This window comes from Carettochelys insculpta, chromosome 5 (assembly GCF_033958435.1).
Source record: "Carettochelys insculpta isolate YL-2023 chromosome 5, ASM3395843v1, whole genome shotgun sequence".
NCBI lineage: Eukaryota > Metazoa > Chordata > Testudines > Carettochelyidae > Carettochelys > Carettochelys insculpta.
In genome coordinates this window covers 27,240,425-27,261,545 of record NC_134141.1, presented here as the reverse complement: position 1 = coordinate 27,261,545, position 21,121 = coordinate 27,240,425, and the positions used below count along the sequence as shown (strand labels likewise).

Genomic DNA, 21,121 nt, shown 5'->3' with positions numbered 1-21,121 from the left:
ATTTGATTTAAATTGGGAACCTAGGAAATTTGCTAAGTGTTAGCAACACAAAGCAACAGAATGAGTGGAGTTTAGGTGATATTTGACACAAAATCATTTCTAAGAATGGACCTTCACAGGTTTTATCATCTCTATATAGAAAGTCCTCTGGTCTTGGATGCAACTTACCCTGAACCAGCTCTGTAACATTTAATACAGTGATCATGGTTAACATTTTCCTGTTTCATCTTGCATAGCTGTACCTCAGTAGTATTCCCCCTACTGAGCTGTATTTGATCTATTCAAACTTTTCTTAAAGTGTCTAGAGCCAAGGATTGGTGCTTAAATTACAAAATGAAACAAACAAAAATAGTATTGGAAATAACACAGGAATACTGCAGTTATTGCTGCAGTGCTATTTAGTTATCCAAGACAATTACATTTTTATGCTCATGCGCTCTACATCTGCTTATTTAGAGGAGGGAAGCAATATCATACTTCATTGCTCACATTGCCCACTCCCATAGGGTGCATACAGGTTGCACCTCCCTTATCCGGCATGCTCTGGACCTGACATGTCCCAAACAAGAGAATTTGTTGGATAAGGGAAGATGCAGAGCTGTACTCAGGGACTGCTGGAGCACCAGCTTCCAGCCTCCCTCCCCTAAGACTCTGGCCCCAGCCCAGGTTCCCAGGGGCTGCCACAGGGCTCCAGCCAGCCCTTGCCCCTGTCCACAGGGCAGGTGGGTTCTCCAGCTCCTGGCCCCTCTGGTTCCCAGTACTGCAGCAGCTTTCTGCACTGCTACTGTGGGGCAGGAGGGACTCGGGCTCCTGGACCCACACGGCAGGCTCCAGATCCCAGCCCCACTGGGGCTCCTGCACCTGCCAGCTAGTCTCTCATGGCAATGTCCATGGTCGTGCTGGACAGCAGATGTTGCTGGATGAGAGACTACCAGATTGGAGAGGTGCAATACGTATGAAATATAGAAATACTAGTTATTTAAACATGTTGCCTTGTGATCTCAAAGAACTTCACAAAGATTAATAAATTATGCTGGAACTACCTAGTCTGTGAGGTGTGATAAGGATGATGTTTTGTGTTCACAAAACATAGATGTAACATGACACAGCAAAACTACACAAAACAGTCTAAGACAATAACTGAAGGAGAATGTTGTACCTAACTAAAATCAAAGGGGAATTTTGAAAGATAAAACGTAATGACCTGAGATGAGAATTTGCCACTACATTGTGGTTAACACCAGTGTCCCCTCTATTTTTTCCACGCATGGGCAGAATAAATTTGTGTTGTGCACCACCAATAGAAACACATGTTCCTGGCTGTTGACACTCTGCTAATCAGCTGGGCATCACCTGAATCTTTCCTGGGCAGCTGCCCAAGAACTCAGCATACAAAGAACACTGGTTAACACCTCAATACATTCACAAATGGCCATGGGATTCCCAATGATTAAAAAAATGGTCAGAACCTACCCCAACCTGCCCCCTACCCCAAATTGCCCCCTAGTACTGCTATGGAGGAGGTTTGTCACCTATAGAATCACCAACATTACGCTCTGCTGCAAATGGGTGTTCGCAGGAGGTTTCAAAATACTGCTTCAAGATTTGCTATACTCCATCTGGGACCAACTGGTACCTAAAAGGCTTTCTAGTCCATAAAGCCAGTGACACATTAAATATCTGTTGTTTTATATACACCATCTGTGCTATCAATAAATGTTACTCTACATATTACTGATACACCACAGCATTCTTGTTTTAAACCTTAGAAATCTTCCACAATTGAAAACTAAACATGAATTTCAATGTGATTTTGAAGCTTTTATTGCAACACCTGCTACCAAGTACAAAAATTAGTGGGTTCATGTAAGTAGAGCCCTGCACAGATCCAAAATTTGGATTTGCATTCATCCAAAATCTGCAAACATGGTCCATGATGTCCCCGCATTTGCAGATCTGTACATGTCAGATTCTTGTGGTACAAAGCATTACCCCAGCTGTTACTAGATGAGATACTCCCTACTATAATTATGTCAAAATTGCAGTAGAATAAACCAAGACACTGAGCAGAAAGAAATAAATCATGGCTATTCTGTAAATTATTAAAATGTCTTCTATTCATTTTTTACATGTCAGTACATCTACAAACAAACAAAACAGGACAAAAATCCAAACCCAAACAATGGCTCAATCGATGAAGATAACACCATAGAAAACAAATCTCCCCATAACTTTCTTTGGACCATTACTCTGACAAAAGAACTGCTTATGAATTCAGTACCTTGGAGGAGTGGGGACTTCCTGGGCCATGCCCGTCAGCTGTTCTGTTCTGTTGTGTTCCATGCAGGTGCCCCATCCACGTCAGCTGGGCTCTGTGAAGGTGCAGGATTCATCTGCCTGGGCCAGTTTGCAGGACAGGGGCCAAGGACAGCAATAAAATGGCACTCAAGGAGCCTTTCACATTTTGATGGGAGAAGAAACCATAGCAAAGGCCCAAATATTAGTTATTTACCTTTTAAAACTGCTCTGTATTCCCACATTATTTAAATAAAAATACTGAAACATCACCTGCTCTTGATGTTTTGGGAACCCTTTGGTGGGAGCAGAACAAGTAGTTCCAGGATGAGTACACTTCTCAAAGCAATGGACCTTACGTTGTGATCAGAAGGAACAACTGATTCAATTCTACTTTCCAGGGCAATGGATATCTGGTATTTTTAAACTATGGACCAGCAGGATGAGGACAAGGCAGAAAAATAAATCATACTTACAAATACTAGGAGAAAGCCCCCCCGCCATATGCTGCCCACTCCCTGAATATGCCTGCAACTTCTGACCCTGAAAGGTTGCTATTAATCTCAGCTAAGTATGGCTACGGCTACACTGCAGCCCTATTTCAAACTGAGGTATTTCAAAACAGCTATTTGGAAATAACACAACCACACACAAAATGCATTTCGAAATAGCACCCAGCTATTTCGAAATAGCCTTTTCGGGTCCATAGCATAGCACTATTTCGAATAGTGCCACTGTAGCCCATTATGGCTTATTTCAAAATAGCGCTATTCTGTGTCTCACTAGCGCCTGTTTCGAAATAGGCTTTATTCCTGTCACTTTGGCCCAGTGTACACAAGCGGCTTTTCCCAGCAAAACCAGGCTTTTTCCCGAAAAAAACCATGGAGTGTCAGTACAGCAAATGTACTTTGTCAACAGTTTGTGGACAAAACCCAGCACATCAGCCAGCAGTGTTATACCTCTCTCCTTTCAGGTACAATGGCTCCCTTGACAGTGTTCTGTCAACAAAAGAGACGTGTAGATTTGCCGGGGCCCTTTGGCAGCAGACAGGGCTTCAGGTTCACTAGGCAGCCCTGTTTGCAGAGCTTCCAGTCAGCTGTTCAGTTGAGAGAGTTCTGGGCAGTCTGGCTGCTCTGTGTCAACAGAGTGGATTGCTCTTTCGATCTGCCTTTACGTATAGGTGCAATCTGTCAACAAAAGTTTTGCCAGGAAATCCCTTCCAAGCGACTTCTGTTGACAGGCTTCTCATGTAGTTGTGGCCTTTGAGGGCTACCAACTTCAGAGTAATGCACCCACTATTTTGAAATTATTTCAAAATAGCATGTGTGTAGTCTAGACAGCAGATCAGTTATTTCAAAATAATTGCTGTTATTTTGGAATAACTAGGTAGTGTAGCCTTAGGCTGTCTGTAAATTTCCTGCCCTATCCTGCAGCAGGGCTGAAGTGAGGACAGGAGCTAATCTAAATGTTCTAATTCAACTGCTTCTGACTGCAGGGCTGAAGTCATGGAACAGTTTTGGTGAGTTGTCCAACTGTGTTGTCAAGATCCCAGTGCAGGGCTGATGTTAACCTCTTGGAAGGCTGTGTCGTATCATGAGGGCAGTGGCAAAATTCCTTACAATCGGTGACAGCCTGGAAAGGACTTGGGTGTGCTTATTGACATGTACTGACCTTTCTGCTTTGGCAGTTTGAAAGCACATTTTCTCCTTCAGCTCTGGTGCGGTTTTCAGCTAACCTTACCTCCCCCCAAGCCCCAAGACAAACAGTGTTTTCAGTGAAATGCCAGGCGTATTTTATATTAGTCTGAGCAGGACTCGTAAGCTGTGTCTACACGTGCACGCTACTTCGAAGTAGCGGCACTAACTTCGAAATAGCGCCTATCGCGGCTACACGCGTCGGGCGCTATTTCGAAGTTAACTTCGACGTTAGGCAGCGAGACATCGAAGTCGCTAACCTCATGAGGGGATTGGAATAGCGCCCTACTTCGACGTTCAACGTCGAATTAGGGACCGTGTAGACGATCCGCGTCCCGCAACGTTGAAATTGTGGGGTCCTCCATGGCAGCCATCAGCTGGGGGGTTGAGAGACGCTGCCTCTCCAGCCTGTGCGGGGCTCTATGGTCACCGTGTGCAGCAGCCCTTAGCCCAGGGCTTCTGGCTGCTGCTGCTGCAGTGGGGGATTCATGCTGCATGCACAGGGTCTGCAACTCGTTGTCGGCTCTGTGGATCTTGTGCTGTTTAGTGCAAGTGTGTCTGGGAGGGGCCCTTTAAGGGAGCGGCTGGCTGTTGAGTCCGCCCTGTGACCCTGTCTGCAGCTGTGCCTGGCACCCTTATTTCGATGTGTGCTACTGTGGCGTGTAGACGTTCCCTCGCTGCACCTATTTCGATGTGGTGCTGCGCAACGTCGATGTTGAACATCGACGTTGGCAGCCCTGGAGGACGTGTAGACGTTATTCATCGAAATAGCCTATTTCGATGTTGCCACATCGAAATAGGCTACTTCGATGTAGGCTTCACGTGTAGACGTAGCCAGAGGCTGCCTAAATTTGATGCATTTTGGTGCTTGCTTTGGGACACTCAAGTGCAAAACCACACGAGATGCTCAGAAGTATAATCTCTCTTGGGAGAAAGACGAAGCACCAAGATGAATCATGGAGGCATACAAACTGCTATAGTTAGATTGGATGTGCAAACAGCAGGCTCAGCTGCTCAGCACACCCAAGAGAGATTTTTATTTGTACTTTTTAATATTGTTTTAGGTTTTTAACGATTTCCTGCCAAAGTTGATAACTTCTTTAAATGAGCAATTTGCCCATATCAAGCTTGTAAGGGGTTAAGCCCCAGCACTGTTCTTCCCCAAGGTACCAGAGCAACTTCAGTGGGCTGCATTTGCAAAACCATACATCAAGCACGGAGTTTTCCTATGGACTTTTCCCTTTTCATACATAGAGAGTTACTGTGTATTTAAACATCTATTAATTAACTGAACACTCATGCCTGAAAGGGGACCTTAGAGAGCTTTAACTGCAATCTGAGAGCTTGTTTGCCAAGAGGACTTTGCCAATCCAGCGTCACTTTAACAATTCTGGGCAATCAAGTCTAATGATGCCGACAGAAAAAAGCAGGGCTAGAGAAGAAACACTGAAATTAATGTATAGCAACTGGCCCCATTTCACTCCACTGGCAACACACATGCAGCAGCCCCCTGGCGCTGTGATGCCAGCCTAGAGGCAGTGAACAAGGATTAGAGCAGTTGTTTACAGGAACTTGCAAGATGTATTGAAAAGTCGTTGCTATCAGGGCTCCAGTGAGCCTCAGGTATAGTTTTAAGCTTCTTTCCTTGCATTGGAATCCCTGGGTGAGACCAGTGAGTCTAACACCTTGTCTACAAAATTGCAGGCCATTGACCTAAGTTACACAACTTCAGCTACATGATTAATGTAGGTCTAGTTACTGAGGTATCTTCACAGAGGTAAGTCAACAAATGACACTCTCCCTTCGACTCCTCTTACTTGTCTTAATTTGGTGGAGCACTGGAGTTGACGGGCGATCAACTCTGTGGTTGATTTATCATGTCTGTGTTAGATGCACTAAATTGACCCACACTGGATCGATTGCTGCTCACAAATCTGGCCTATAGTGAAGATATTCCCCCTGGGATGCACACTGAATGTGCCTCTGGAAAGGAAGCAATAGAGAACAGCCTCAAGACTTAGATGGGGTAAACAGTATTCATTTGGGTCCAACCTGCCCTCTGATACTCATAGGCAAATCCTGTTGACTTCAAATGGAGGTTTACCCACATACCAGAAGACATAATTGAACCTTTCAGTATTCTATTACTCTCTTACAACCAACAATACAAAAATAAGTGTTTGGCATTTGAATGAGGGTTCAACAATGTAGCTGATAAACATTTGAAGAAATGAGTCCAATTCCCCAAATAAAAGTACAGTGTGAAAACTAAGAGAACAATCCATTGTATCTCTCACAGCTGGACAATAATTTGACCCATTACAATGTAGTATGTTTTTGAGCCAGAACCTCTGCATCTGGAGTGTACTTGTATGGCACTGTTTTCCGGAAGTCACCGTGTTGGTGTACCTGAATTGGGAGACTGTGGCCCATTATTTTCCATGTGTTAGAGAAAGCTGGTGTAAATTTTAGGTTAAATAAAGTCAGAAAATGGGACACCGTTTTTCACTCAGAACAAGTGGGTCATAATCTGCCCCCCTTATTTCTATAGCCATTACACACAACCCAGCTTACACTTGTGCACCATAAACTGTTTTACATCTCACTAGCATGTGTTAATAACATATGACATTATTTATGTTTCACAATTTCAGTGTAAGAGAATTTAGATTTTTAGAATAGCCAAACCAGTTCCCATTGAAATGAGTTGTAAAATTCTCATTAAATGTAAATGGGAGCAGGACTGGGCCTACATTCTTCAATTTAGAAGGGGAAATATGATGCTACAGATTGTTTTTCACACAAAGATCCCTTCTGGCTACTGATACACTGTCAAGTTATTAAACGTTATGGACATATTTAGGAGATGTTACTAGAAGATGCTAGCTTAGAACAAAGGAAAAGTTGAAATGTTTGTTGTTAAAGTATAATACATAGAGCCTGTGCTATCCAATGATTGTATTTACAGCCACAGAAACTTAAAATAGAATCAGTTTTCTGACAGATGCTAGTGCAGCTTGAGGAGACATAGAGCATGGTATACATCAGACAATAGGGCTGTTATTTTAACCAGCTCAGTAAAATCCTTGTGTCAGCCAGTAAAAATAGATTCTTTCATAGATGTGGTATCATCAGGTTATTCATGAAATGGTGTTTTAATCAATAGGAGTGGGGCATGCGAATTATATTCTGATCACCAGAGTAGCTGCTATTTCTATACATCTACTAAGATGAATTCCATAAATGTTGTCAAGGCCAACTATATTAACAATGCAGAGTCCTGTGGCACCTTATAGACGAACAGATTTATTTGGGCATAAGCTTTCATGGGTAAAAAATCACTTTTGTCACACATCTGATGAAGTGTTTTTTACCCACAAAAGCTCATGCTCAGCAAAATCTGTCAGTCTATAATGTACCACAGGACTCCACATTGTTTTGGCAGACACAGACTAATGTATCTACCCCGCTGAGACTTGGAATATATTAATTAGTATTGAATTAGATATTCTTCCACCCACTGTTCGGTGCGATGGTAGCATATGAAGTTGTGTGTGTGAATTGAATTCTGCGAGTCCATTTTATCCCTAATATAACTCAGGTGGCTCCAGAAGAGTTATACTCCGGTAAAGAATCTGGTCTAATATTTATCTCCACTTCTCAAAGTCCAGATATTGTACATTTAAAAGACTTAGGGCTTGTCCACACTACCACCTTCCTTCGAAGGAAGGATGGTAATTTGGGTGTTGAGAATTTACTAATGAAGTGCTGCTGTGCATAGGCAGCACTTCATTAAGCAAATTCTCCCCTGCGGCAACTTCGAAGTACCAGCTTGTGTCTAACCGCTGCTCACCCGCCGGTACCTCGAAGTGCCGGGGCAGCTTCGAAGTCCCTTTGCTCCTCAAAATTTTGAGAAGTAAAGGGATTTCGAAGTTGCCCCAGCTCTTCGAAGTACTGGCGGGTGAGCCACAGCTAGACGCGAGCTGGTACTTCGAAGTTTAAAACTTCGAAGTTGCCGGGGGGGGGAGAGGGGAATTTGCTTAATGAAGTGCTGCCTGTGCACGGCAGCCCTTCATTAGTAAACTCCCAACACCCTAATTACCATCCTTCCCTCGAAGGAAGGTGGTAGTGTAGACAAGCCCTTTAAAAAACAACCAGCAAAACAAAACAAAACACAACAAAACCCAGCAGCAGCTATGGCTAATGAAAATAGTCTGAAATACAAGACAAATTATTTTTGTGCTCCCCTTCATTTTGTTTATTATGGTGAAAATAAAGCATGTTAAATGGATTAAGAATGGACTCACTGATAGATCTCAAAAAGTATTGGGGAATCATCAACACAATTTTGTTTTGTTTTGTTTTGTTTTGTTTTCTAATGGTTTATGCAGGAATTGGTTCTAGGCCTCATACTATTCATCATTTTTCATCAATGGTCTGGAAGCAAATATATGAGAAAAGATATCACACTGCTGAATAGTTCTGCAGACGACACAAGGTTTGGTGAAGTGGTGCATGGAGAGTGATTTGGAGCACCTGGTAAATGGGGCCCATTCAGACAAATGCATTTCAATACAGACAAATGCTAGGTCATCTAAGAACAAAGAATGCAGAGCATACTTACAGAATGCAGAGATGTATCCTGCAAAGCAGTGACAGAAAAGGATTTAGAGGTCATAATGGAGGAACAACTAAACAAGTGCTCCCAGATATGATCCGGTGGCAAGAAGAGACCAATGCTATCTCTGGAAGTATAAGCAGGTGTGTGACACATGGCCAGACAAAGTTAAGCATCCTGCAGGGCAAGTGACCCAAAGTGAACTTTCAGGGTCAGATTGGTAAATAGTATTTGTGGTTTCACTTATATATTGCTAGAGATTAACAATGTACTAAATGGTTCCTGTTTATGTTTATTGTGCCTGTAATCCATTCAACTGGAGATCAAAAGATCTTCCCATTTAATTGAACTGTAAATGTAGTTATCATCAACAAACAGGCATCCACGCAAGACCACACAGTACGAGGTTTTACCAGTGCTAGACAAGAAATTTATAAAACGCACTTCCACTTTCTACAAAAAAGAAAAGAGAATAAATTTTCTACATTACTTCATTCCTCAGGATACTTCAACCACAATAACAACAGCTCAACTAACAATATTGTTAACCTTTCCAGCTACCAACTCAGCCCAGCAGAGGAGTCTCTCTTACCCCAGGGTCTTTCCTTCTGCCCTATTTCCTCCATGAACGTAATACAATTCTGTGGTGACCTTGAAGCTTTCTTTCGGTAACTCCGTCTAAAGGAATTTTTCCAGCACACCTATGAACAACAGTCTGACTCTCTCGACCCCCCCACCAACAACAAAAGAAGAAGAACTTTATGTGGACCCACCCAGGGTCGTAGTGAAAGTCTGGATTTCTACGTACAATGCTTCTGTAACTGTGCTCAGGCTGACATTATACACAAACAATGCCAAATGAGACACAATCTCAACTATGCTGAATGCCATGCTGTCCACAGTCTCAAAAATAACCCAGACATCATAATCAAACCAGCTGACAAAGGGGTTGCTGTTGTCATCATGAAAAAGTCAGACTATGAACAGGAGGCAGCCGGACAACTCTCCAACATCACATTTTACAGACCTCTCTCCTCTGATCCCACTTTGGAATTCCAAAGGAAATTACAACAGCTACTTAAGGAACTCCCTGCTGCTACTCGGGATATTATTCACTCAGACACACCATCTGATCCGCAGCCTGGATTACTCTATTTTCTTCCCAAAATACACAAACCTGGAAACCCTGGATGTCCTATCATTTCGGGTATTGGCACCCTTACCACAGGACTATCCAGTTATGTGGACTCTCTCCTCAAACCCTATGCCACCAACACTCCCAGCTATCTCCGAGATACCACTGACTTCCTGAGAAAATTTCAAAACATCGGAAAAGTTCCTGATTACGCCATTCTTGCCACAATGGATGTCGAGGCGCTGCACACTAATATTCCACATAAAGATGGATTACAAGCAATCAGGAACACCATCCCTGATGTCACCACAGCCAGTCTGGTGTCTGACCTCTGTAACTTTGTTCTCACACACAATTATTTCCGATTTGGGGACAACTTATACCTCCAGATTAGTGGAACTGCTATGGGCACCCGCATGGCCCCACAATATGCTAACATATTTATGGCTGACCTGGAACGATTCCTCAGCTCTCGTCCCCCATTACCCCTCCTCTACTTAAGATACATTGATGACATCTTTATGATTTAGACCCATGGTATAGAGACTCTAGGAGAATCCCACAGAGGCTTTAACAATCTACACCCCACCATCAACTTATGCCTCGATTACTCCATGCAAGAGATACATTTCCTGGACACTACAGTACTAATCAAGGATGGCCTGATCAGTATCACACTGTACCAAAAACCTACTGATTGCTATACTTACCTACACCCTTCGAGCTTCCATCCTGCACACATAACTAGATGCATCGTTTACAGTTAGGCTCTTAGATACAATCGCATTTGCTCTGATCCAACTGACAGAGACCAAAAACTACAAGAACTTTACCAAATATTCATAAACCTGAATTACCCACCAGGAGAAGTAAAAAAATAAATTGACAGGGCCAGACGCATACCCAGAGACCAGCTATTCCAAGATCGGCCCAAAAAAGCCAGGAACAGAACACCACTGGTCATGACCTACAGCCCCCAACTCAAACCACGGCAATGAATTATTGAAGACCTACAACCTATCCTTAATCAGGATGCCACACTCCAGAAGTCCCTAGGTGACAGGCCTGTTCTCTCCTACAGACAACCTCCCAGCCTTATGAGGATCCTCACAAACAGGCACAGTCTATACCCCGGGAATACCAGTCCTGGAACCTTTCCGTGCAACAAAGCCCACTGCCAGCTTTGTCCACATATCTTCTCTGGAAATACCATCACCGGACCTAAACAGTGTACTCACAGAATCATGGATACTTTCTCATGCTCCTCTACTAACATTATATATGCCAACAGTGCCCAGATGCTTTGTATATTGGACAAACTTCTAACTCCCTTAGACAAAGGGTTAATGGGCACAAAACAGATATCGAAACACTCCAGGTCCACAAACCAGTTAGTCAACATTTTAATGGAATGGGGCATTCTCTTAACGACTTGAGAGTATGTGTGTTACTGAAAAAAATTTTACACACCGCTATTCAAAGAGAAACAGCCAAGCTGGCTTTTATATTCAAATTCGGCACATAAACGCGTGGTTTGAACTGGGATGGGCATTTTCTGAGTCACTATAGGGGCTCGTCTGCATACTTGGCTTAATCTAATTTTTGACCTTCCCCCACCCCACCCTTCCACTCTCTGATTTGCTCACCTTGATCATTTTTTTCTGATTTGTCCTCCTCGATTACTGTTTTTGGTTCTCTGTGCCTTAAATATTGAGTCTGTTCTGGTCTGGCTATGGTCTGAAGAAGTGGGTCTGTCCCACAAAAGCTCACCTAATAAATTATTTTGCTAGTCTTCAAAGTGCTACTTGACTGCTTTTTGTTTTGATAGTATATAGACTAGCATGGCTCCCTCTCTATTACTATAAATGTAGTGATATCACTGTTTTGACTTACTTTTGAAGTGTATAGCAAATCAGAGTTAGGCTCGGTCTACACTGCTTGCAGAGGATCGGCCGTTTAGGTACTATTTTCGGGGGCGCAGTTTGGCGCATGTGCAAAACGGCACATTCCAGGGTCAATGTCAACTCCAGAACTCTTTGCGAGTCTCGAGGATTAAGGAAATGTCAGTGGGAGGAGTGCTCCTGTCGACATTCTGCGGTGAAGACAGGGACCAATGTTGACAGGTGCAAAATTGATTTTAGGCACCCAATTGGCATACCTAAAATTGCACAGCAGTCGTCGACATTCCCAGTAAGTGTAGACGTAGCCTCAGGATGGTGGCCCATTTTCGGTGATGACTCTGTGCTGTCAAGAAAAGGCCTGAAACTGTATAAAAGACTCTTGGGATCTGATCCTTTTTTAGGTCAGAGCTGCATGATGCTACATGTAGGAGACATTTGATTCACACAATTGATATCTCCAGTGCCACCAGGATCACCATGAATACGAACATTAGATTATAATCTATGTACTAATTGTGAAAAAATTATTTGCTCACCATCTCTACTATGAAACTGATGTCAGGACTGAAGTCATGTCTGTATGCATACTGATTATTTATTCATCACTCTTTTTTTTTAAAAATACATTTTAGTTTTGTTATTAAGAATGATCTGTATTTGGGTGATATACCAAGTATTTGTTAACGTGGGAGATGATGTGTCTGGCCCTTTGGGATTGATAGAACATTCTCAGATGATAAATAAGATTTTCAGTGATCCTCTTCATATCTGACTGGGGTGTCTGGGTGGAGGATTGAGGCTGGGTTGCTTTAAAAGAACTGTGTTCTTGGGCTCTGATTAACCAGAAAGGTATTTTAGCAACCGCTCTGTGCTGACTTGGTAAATCTAGTGTTGGAATAATCACCAACATTGGGGATAGTCTGCCCCGTTCTTTGAAGTTTTCCTTAACTGAGTAATCTCAGGGTGGTTCCTCTGGGACTTGGTCACCGGGGGATTAGTGACTAAGGGTGGAGAGATGATATTACCTAAGGCGTTGGTGATCCTGGAATACTGCACACAGTTCTGGTGTCTACATTCTTGGTGGGAAATGGTAAAAAAAGTAGAGAGAGTGTAAAGAAGAGCCAGCCAAATATTAAAAAGGAGGGGAGACTTACCAAGAGACTCTCTTACAGTTATCAAATTTTTAAAAAGGGTGATCTGATTACTGTGTATAAGTACTCTCACAAAGAACAAATGCCAGGTACTAAAGTGTTCTGTAATCCAGGGGTGCACAAGGTGGAAGGTGGGCCACTTTAGGGGGGACATGAAATTTCATAAGAGGGGGGAGCAGCACAATTGGCTACTGGGTCTCAGGCTCATCCATCTCATTATAAATGTTGAAATATGTTACTGTTTTTATGTAGATGCATTCACATTTATAATAAAGTTTTTACATTCTACATAACTGTTTCCTTACACATGCTGAACATAGCCGAAATTTCCATCAGTTTGGATTACATTCGACAGGTTGTGGGGTGGCATGCTAATTGCAGGGATGAAAAGTGGGTCAGGATGTAAAATGTTTGCTCACCCCTGGAAGTTTTAATCTAGCAGAGGAAGGCACAACAAGAGCTCATGGCTGGAAGTTAAGTTAAAAAATAGAAACAAGGCACACTTTTGTAATCATGAGGGTAATTAACCTTTGAAACAGACTGGGGGACAGGGATTTCAAATACCCTCCAGCCTGGGCAGTTCAACTGAATTTATCAAACTCACTCCCAGATCAGCACTGTAAAGTGAAAGGCTACATCTACACTAGCCCCTTCCTTTCGGAAGGGGCCTGGTAATGAGTGAGTTGGAAAGATGCCATGAATATGCAGTGCCTCATTAGCATATTCCCAACTCACTCATTACCAGGCCCCTTCCAAAAGGAAGGGGCAGGCTAGTGTAGACATAGCCAAACAGAAGTAGTCTCAAGGGATGACACAGCAGATCTTTAGCAGCTCAGGTCTACAAAGGGGGCAAGTGGATCTAAGTTACACAACTCTAGCTACATGGATAGTGTAGCTGGATTCAATGTCTGACTTACCACCAGGAGGAACTCTCCAGCTGCCTTTCCTTACTCCTCACAAACTCCTGAAGTACTGAGTTTGACGGGGAGTGCGAGCAACAGTGGATGCCATGAGTCACTACTAGACCTGCTAAATCAACACCCCGCAGGAGATCAATCTCTGGAGCATCAATCCACCCCAAGTGTAGATAAGCCCTTAGACTTACAACTGGGTCTTATGAAAGCAGTGACTTTATACCTGCCTTTTGTTACTGGAACTTTATAAATCCAATTAATAAGGTTTTAAATTAAAGTCTCCCATTCTTTACACTTAGAGCAGGCTGCCTTTCCTGATTTTAGACAGCCAATACCTCCCATGCCACAACTGCAGTATGACTCACTAGTACTTTATGCTCAGTGGTGGGGAAAACGAAAACACACACAGAGAGGTTTATTATGAATTTAATGATTTAAAGGGAAGAGAAAAAAAAAAGAGTTCCAACCTAGAAACAGTATACTGGATATCAGAATGGGAACACTTTTTGGCTAATCAATGCGTTCTTATACCTTTTCTTTTATTGAATCTCTTTTTGAGATCTTTCCAGGTGGCAAAGTATGCTCAGATTCATACTGCCTTGCACTCAAATAGTAAGAAATGACTCAATTGCCACTGTAGGGGGTGTGCATGAATGTGTGTACAACTCATTAAGGGGTAAAGAAAACTAAAAAAAATTGTGAGCTTCCAGAGAAGGGGCTTTGTTATAAGTTGTTGGGGATATTTGGAAATGGCAATAATTATTATTTGCATTACCAAAGCCTCTTCCAACCCTAATAAAGATAATGACTCCATTGTACAAGGTGCTGTATAAAGGCAAAATAAAAAGACAGTCCCGCTTCAAAGAGATAGTGGCTGCTAACTGCAGGTAAAACATGCCTCTAGTATTTATTACTTATTTTATGGTAACATCCAACCAAGATTGGCTCACCCAACCTCCTGCCTCACATTCCCCCATGCAGGAAGAAATACTTTGTCCTCTGCAGAATACACAACCTGTATCAGATAAAAAAACAGCTGGTGGGTGAGAGAAGGGGTAAAAGGGTAAAACAAACAAGTGAGATGCTCAGCAGGGTGACAGAAAAACATCACAGTTGTTTTCCACTATATCTAAAGTAACTGAAATGTCGTAAATATCTTTTCTTTCCTTGCAGACTGATATTTGTGGTTTATTCCACACTAGCATTCATTCCCTTCATGTTTCATAGTTCTGCCATGATTCTAGTATTTTTTCTTTGCCCCTGACAGTCCCTAGTATGCTGACTTCAGGGCCTTAATATGATTGCATTAAGAAACTGAACTGTCTGCCCTATTGATCTCACTATCAGATCTTGGGCTATGGAGCAGCACAAGATTTTCTGGCTTCCTGGAAAAACCTGACACACCAAACACAACTTGTTACCAACTAGCTTGAACAGCTGAGAGAGGAAAGCAGATCAATACACAGCATTAGCCAAGATTTTGACATCAGATTATGGGAGCCTGAGAAAGGAAATCAAAGGCAAGCAATAGGTGGAAGAAAAATGAAGGGGGAACCACAAAGGGCATGTATCCTCTTACAAACGAGCTGAGATATAACAGAATGATTCTATCTGGGTACATATGAGAAGGAGAATCTTATGGGCAAACAAGTCAGCTTCCCATTTAAGAATTGTAGTTTACATTTTCCTATCAAAACAATAATAATTTCTGTTCCTTCCAAAAGTGAATGGAGAGCAGTGCTTATCTAGGATTTTTTTTTCCTAACTCTTTGAGCTATCCTGTTAATGTTTTCAAATGCTGAACATACTTTAGCCATGCTCAAAACTGGCATTTTGGACAGGCTGTTTTAGAAACAATAGCCAACTGCAAAATTTGGGTTCTGATGTGAACTACTCCAAATCTGGGTGAATGTTCAGATATACAAGAATAGGTAGCTCAGAGGACTGTCAATAACCTATGAAATCTATGACCTATAGGTTGCCAGGTCAAATGTAACTCACATTAGATTGGACAAAAGTTGACAACAGATAATGCAGACAGGAGTTACCACTACTGGACAGCATAATTTCAGTGTCTAGTGAATGAGTGTCCTCACCACTGACTGAGAGTCTAAAAAGAGCAGAGACTGAAAGGGTACAAAGTAAGATCTACTCTCTTATCTTATAGGTGTGGTTTCTCCAGATTAGAGTTGAGACACTTTGGTAAAGTGCCCCAGAGAAGCTTGTTTTGTGACTACCCACGCTACACCTGCTAGCAAATAAACAAGATCTCAAGTCAATCTGGTATCTTCCACAAGCAAATGCACTGTTTTTATTATTTATTTATTTTATTTTCAGTAGTCTGTGCATGCACTACTGACACCTCATAACCCTAGATTTTCTTTTGCATTAATTTTATCTGCCCGTCTCTCAACTTGGGCATCCCAAAGGCTTTGGAATTCACACTGGGCTATCCAACAGCATCTTCTACCTGATCTGCCTGTTGGATATACACCGACCTAACTCCTCCCACCCACCCTTGGTGTCATAATATAGCTCCTTCCTCCAGAGCAGAAAGCATGATAACAGAGGCCAAAGTGGACCCTGACAGCTTTGGCCACTCCTGTGGACACAAACCAGCAAGAGATCTTCCGTGTTGCAGTCACTGTCCCTTTATAGAATGTGCCAGTTCCCACCACGTTATATACTGAGCTTCACAACTGCCACCTCAGTGAGTGTTAGTTTTTGCAGCTAGCAGGGGAGTATAAGCCAGGACTCCCTAATGCTTCCCTTCCAGACTTATGTAGTCCCCTGAGTAATGAAGCTACTAACTACTTCCCATTGCCAATTAGGGGTTGGACTGCCTCAGCCAACTTCAATTAACTTTCCTCACTGGAGCTGGGTCTTTTTAAAGGCAGGTCTTAGAGTACAGCCACACTAGAGGGAAGATCAACCCTGTTGCAGTCCATCTTCCGGAGTTTGATTTGTGTGCCTAGTGGGGACGTGCTTAATCAAATTTACAGGGCATCCCTGTGAACCATGGTACTTCTGTCCCTCCAATTCCTGTTAGGAGTAAGGGAAGTTGACGGAATCACATGCTCCCATAGCCCTCCCTTAACGGAGACGGTGCAGAAGCCCAACTATAGTCATTTTAGCTATATAATTAACATAGGTGAAATTGCATACCTTAATTTAACCTTCCCCTGTAGTGTTTAATCTGCCATTGGAAATTGCTCAGGTGTTTAGAATGCCCAAAGAAATCCAAAGCTTACCAACGGGCAAGCAGAGGGAAGACGATGTGGTCAAAAGTGAGTAAAAGCATTATTTCACCTGTTTCTTAATAAATCACATGCCTGTGCAATGCCAAAAGGTACAGTCTTGACAGATGAACAGGCGTGTCGCCTCCAGTCTCCAATCTGGAATGCCTTTCACATTGCTTTGCTGTGAGAACAACTACTCCTGGCCTATTCACGCAGGCTCTAGCATGCAAAATCACTGATTGATATGAATGCTCTAGCCAATTATATTATTATTATTATCTGAATTATATTGCAGAGTGACACCTGGAAACACCCAGTCCCAAACTTGGTTTTAGAAATGGGTGTCTTGTTTTTCCAAGCTCTTTCCCTCTGTGCAGTACAAGCTCATGGAAAGTCATTCATCTCATCAGTAGAATATGACATACAGAAACCCTATTATCTCAAATGGAGTTTCCAGACACTTCAGTCCATGCACATTTATTTAGATGAAACAAGTTTATTAACTACAGAAAGGTAGATTTTAATTGTTTAGAAGTAATGAGGCAGAACATAATTGGCTACAAAGAAATAAAATGTAAAACACAAGCTCATACCTAACTCAACAAGCTAAATAAGTTTAAAGCAAAACGGTTTTCCTCACCAAACATAATCACAGCGCTTTGAATGGATATTTCGGCCATGAGTCATCCTACCCCCCAGTTCATTGATGCTCCTTTTGTCTTTCAAATGTAGTCGATGCCATGATTAGAGATGTGTGGGGAGAGATGACCTGTGTTCTCTATTCCTCATTTTATAGCTTTCCCTCCGATCCAAGAATCACCTCCAGCTCGGGTTCAATTGACAGCAAGTCTGTCTGCCAAGCTGTAAGTTTCTCACTCATGCCCTTCTTCCTGCCAAAGAATGACTGCTTAACCCTTCAATAGTCAACCTGATTGTGCTGACCACTGGATGAAGTGCTGGCTGGCCTTTTGTCTCTGAGGAGCTGATGTGGGCTGCTTTTCTAACATGCAAGTGTGTCTCTGCAATGTCAGAGTATATTCTTCTAACTTGACATACAATATGGTTGCACTTATTTTACCATGACAATGGTGTTCAGTAGATTATGAGTATTCAAATAATGCCTCACAAGGCATCCTTAGCGCAAAATGTATCATGGTCTTGTAAAAGTGGTGAATAGAAGGGTACAGTCTTCACACATGTATCACGATCACATGTTGTGTGTGTCCATCATTCAACCCGGCAGTGAGTTAGCAATGCAATGGGACTAGTGATATCAAAAATGTCTAGCATATTTAAAAGAATAATCCTTCCTGGGAGGAAGCTGCAGTTGTTCTTCCATAGCTCAGATAAAAAGAGGAATCAAAGACGTTAGACAACTCAGTAGGTTACAAAAATTGCCTCTTCACAATCTTTTCAGTAAAGCTTCCTCTTCCAAAGAAAAACAATAGAACCATGATGTGTTAGTGCAACCTGCCAGTCTTTTGTACTGCCTGCTGAACATTCTCAGTGAACATGGCTCTCACTGTTTGTCTACGTGCCTAAATAGACCTCTCTATCAGAGTATCTCTACATCAAACAGTCATTCCCGGATTCTACCCTTGCACCAGGGAGCATGGACCAGTATTCATGCCAGGATCCCTGTCAGTAACAGACCCCAAGCCTGGGAAGCTAACAAGCCAACCAACTGGCAGACAAATTTGGTAATGTATTCTGGTCACCTTTCCTTAAGGTACACTGCATGTATGCTAAGATGATGACTCTTGGAACTCCCCCCCGCCACCCCCAGAAGATAGGGAAGTGTTATCCCCATTTAGTTACAGTTGGGAAACTGAGGTACAGGATAAATTAAGTGACTTATGCACAGTCACACAGGAAGGCTTTAGCAGAACCAGGTCCCACCTTTCTGGATTCAACAAAGTCTGTGTAAATTGATGTAGTGTGGCCTTCTAGTCAAGTTGTTAAGGAAGTTACATTTTGAGGTGTGTCCCTCATATGCAATTGCAATGTACTGCAAAGTTTTGAAGACTTATTTTAATTAAAGTTTCTAAATGTTTATACTTAATGACAGGAGTACTTACAGTTCTACATGCATCTGCAGCGTATCAGACCTACCCAGCAACACTGCATTTTTCCTTGACCTTACAATTTTTTGGAAGACACTTGGAGAACCATAAGAATGCTCAAGCCTCATGGGAGTTGCATCAGACAGAAAGCCATTACCATTAACAGCAATGCATGCTGATCTCAGAAAATGAGCAATGTTAAGTGAAAGGCAAATACAGGTTAATATTTTCATTCCTCCTCTTCCATTCAGTGGACTGTTAAAAGGACAAAGAGCTCGAGGTGTTGGGTGAGGTAGTGCTGAACATTTTTCAGCATTAGCTGTTTCATTTTCAGAAGAACAAAGAGAATCTAACACCCCTTGACATGTTCGAAGATATATCTGACAAAAGCACACCTACTGTGCTGTTGAAAGCCTCAGGTTTACCTGATGTCTCTCTGATTTCAGTGGATAGAAAAAGAGAGAAAAGAACAATAGTGAAGGGAGAATCCTACTGTACATAATAAATCCTACCAATGTAACATGAATTGAAAGGGAAAATTATGGAATGAATTCAGATTTAAATTGAGCTCAGCCAGAGACTGTTTCTCCTGCTGAGAAAGAAAACCAACCAGAGAACTCCGCCAGTTTTATTTCCTTTGTAGTAGACCTTGCTACCTATCTGTCCGTCTATTGCTTGCTTGCAGTGGTGATGTAGCTGTGTTGCTCTCAACATATGAGACACACAATGTGGGTGAGGTAGTATCTTCTGTTACATCAACTTCTTTCACAGAAGGAACAAGCTTTAGAGTTTTACAGAGCTTTTCTTTAGGTCTGGAGGTGACCAATATGCCTAAGCTGCAGGAACCATGTGGGGACTACACAGGGGGCCTCATGCATCCCCACTGTCCCTCCCCCCAAGATTCCACAACAGCATTTCACCACTTAGTTCATGCTGCTTTTGGGCTGCACTTCTCCAGGGGTGAATGCCCTCACTCTCACTAGAAGTGGTGTGGCACTTCCACAGGAAAAGAGGGGTTGGAGCAGGAGGACCAAAGGTGGGGCAGGGAGGAGATGGTGCATGGGAGGGTTAGGGGCCTGTGGCTGGTGCCCCCTTCCATAAGCCCCACAACAGTCAGCACTCATAAACTAAGTACATAATGGGACAGACTGTCAGGAATATCATGGATGCCAAGGGTTAGCAGGCAGTAAAGTGTGTTCCAAATTATTGTCTGGACCCAGGAAGACCAGTGTCTTTGATAAGTCCATGTCTTTTTAGTCCCCAGGTGATTTTAACTGTGTTACAGTATGTCTGGGACATTCTTTCTGGAGCATATTGTGTGGTATGCAAGTGCCTGGCAACTGATAATAGCTTTCCTAGTATGTCTGAAATGGTTGTTGGGTCTGTGAGGCTTAAGTGGCTCTTTTTTGTAAGTAGTCATTTGTAGGGTTTCATTATTGAAGCTAATCACGGTGTGCAGGAAGTTGCTGCTGGAATGTTCTAGAAAGAGTCTGATGAATAAGTAGGGATTATTGAAGCTAGGGTGGGAATCTAAGAGGAAGTTTAAATTATCTGTCATGAAGATGACAATATCAATGCCCTTCAGGTATACTGTTCATTTTGTGGTACATTTTCCCATAAATTCTTCATGTGACCTGTGAAGATTTGTCACATTGGGGAACCACTCTAGTCATACGTGTATTCATTTTGCTGTTTCCTTCTGTTGGTAGGAGGATATAATACCTACTGTCTGTATTGTCACATTTTGGATATGGGAGAAAATGCAACACAGATGAGTATTTATTAGGGAAAAGAACAGCAGTAGGTAAAATAAAGCAACAGCAGCTAGTATATGACACCTGATGCTGTATGAAATGGTGTCCTTGAATATCCAATGTACATTCAGACACCAGGGCTGTGTCTACACGTGCCCCAAACTTCAAAATGGCCATGCAAATGGCCATTTCGAAGTTTACTAATGAAGCACTGAAATGCATATTCAGCGCTTCATTAGCATGCGGGCGGCAGCGGCGCTTTGAAATTGACGAGCCTTGCCACCGCGCGGCGCGTCCAGACGGGGCTCCTTTTCGAAAGGGCCCCGCCTACTTCGAAGTCCCCTTATTCCCATGAGC

General features: G+C 42.6%; 1 long non-coding RNA gene across 1 annotated transcript in view; it reads right to left on the bottom strand.

The window, feature by feature from the left end:
• The window catches only part of LOC142013453 (uncharacterized), a 125,064-nt gene extending 115,744 nt beyond the window's left edge, over positions 1 to 9,320 (bottom strand). The window contains exons 1-2 of the long non-coding RNA XR_012645647.1: positions 9,200 to 9,320; positions 2,282 to 2,454 (exon numbers count right to left, since the gene is read on the bottom strand). This is a non-coding gene — a long non-coding RNA (uncharacterized LOC142013453). The remainder of the gene's footprint in view (positions 1 to 2,281; positions 2,455 to 9,199) is intronic.
• Positions 9,321 to 21,121: the final 11,801 nt, after the last annotated feature.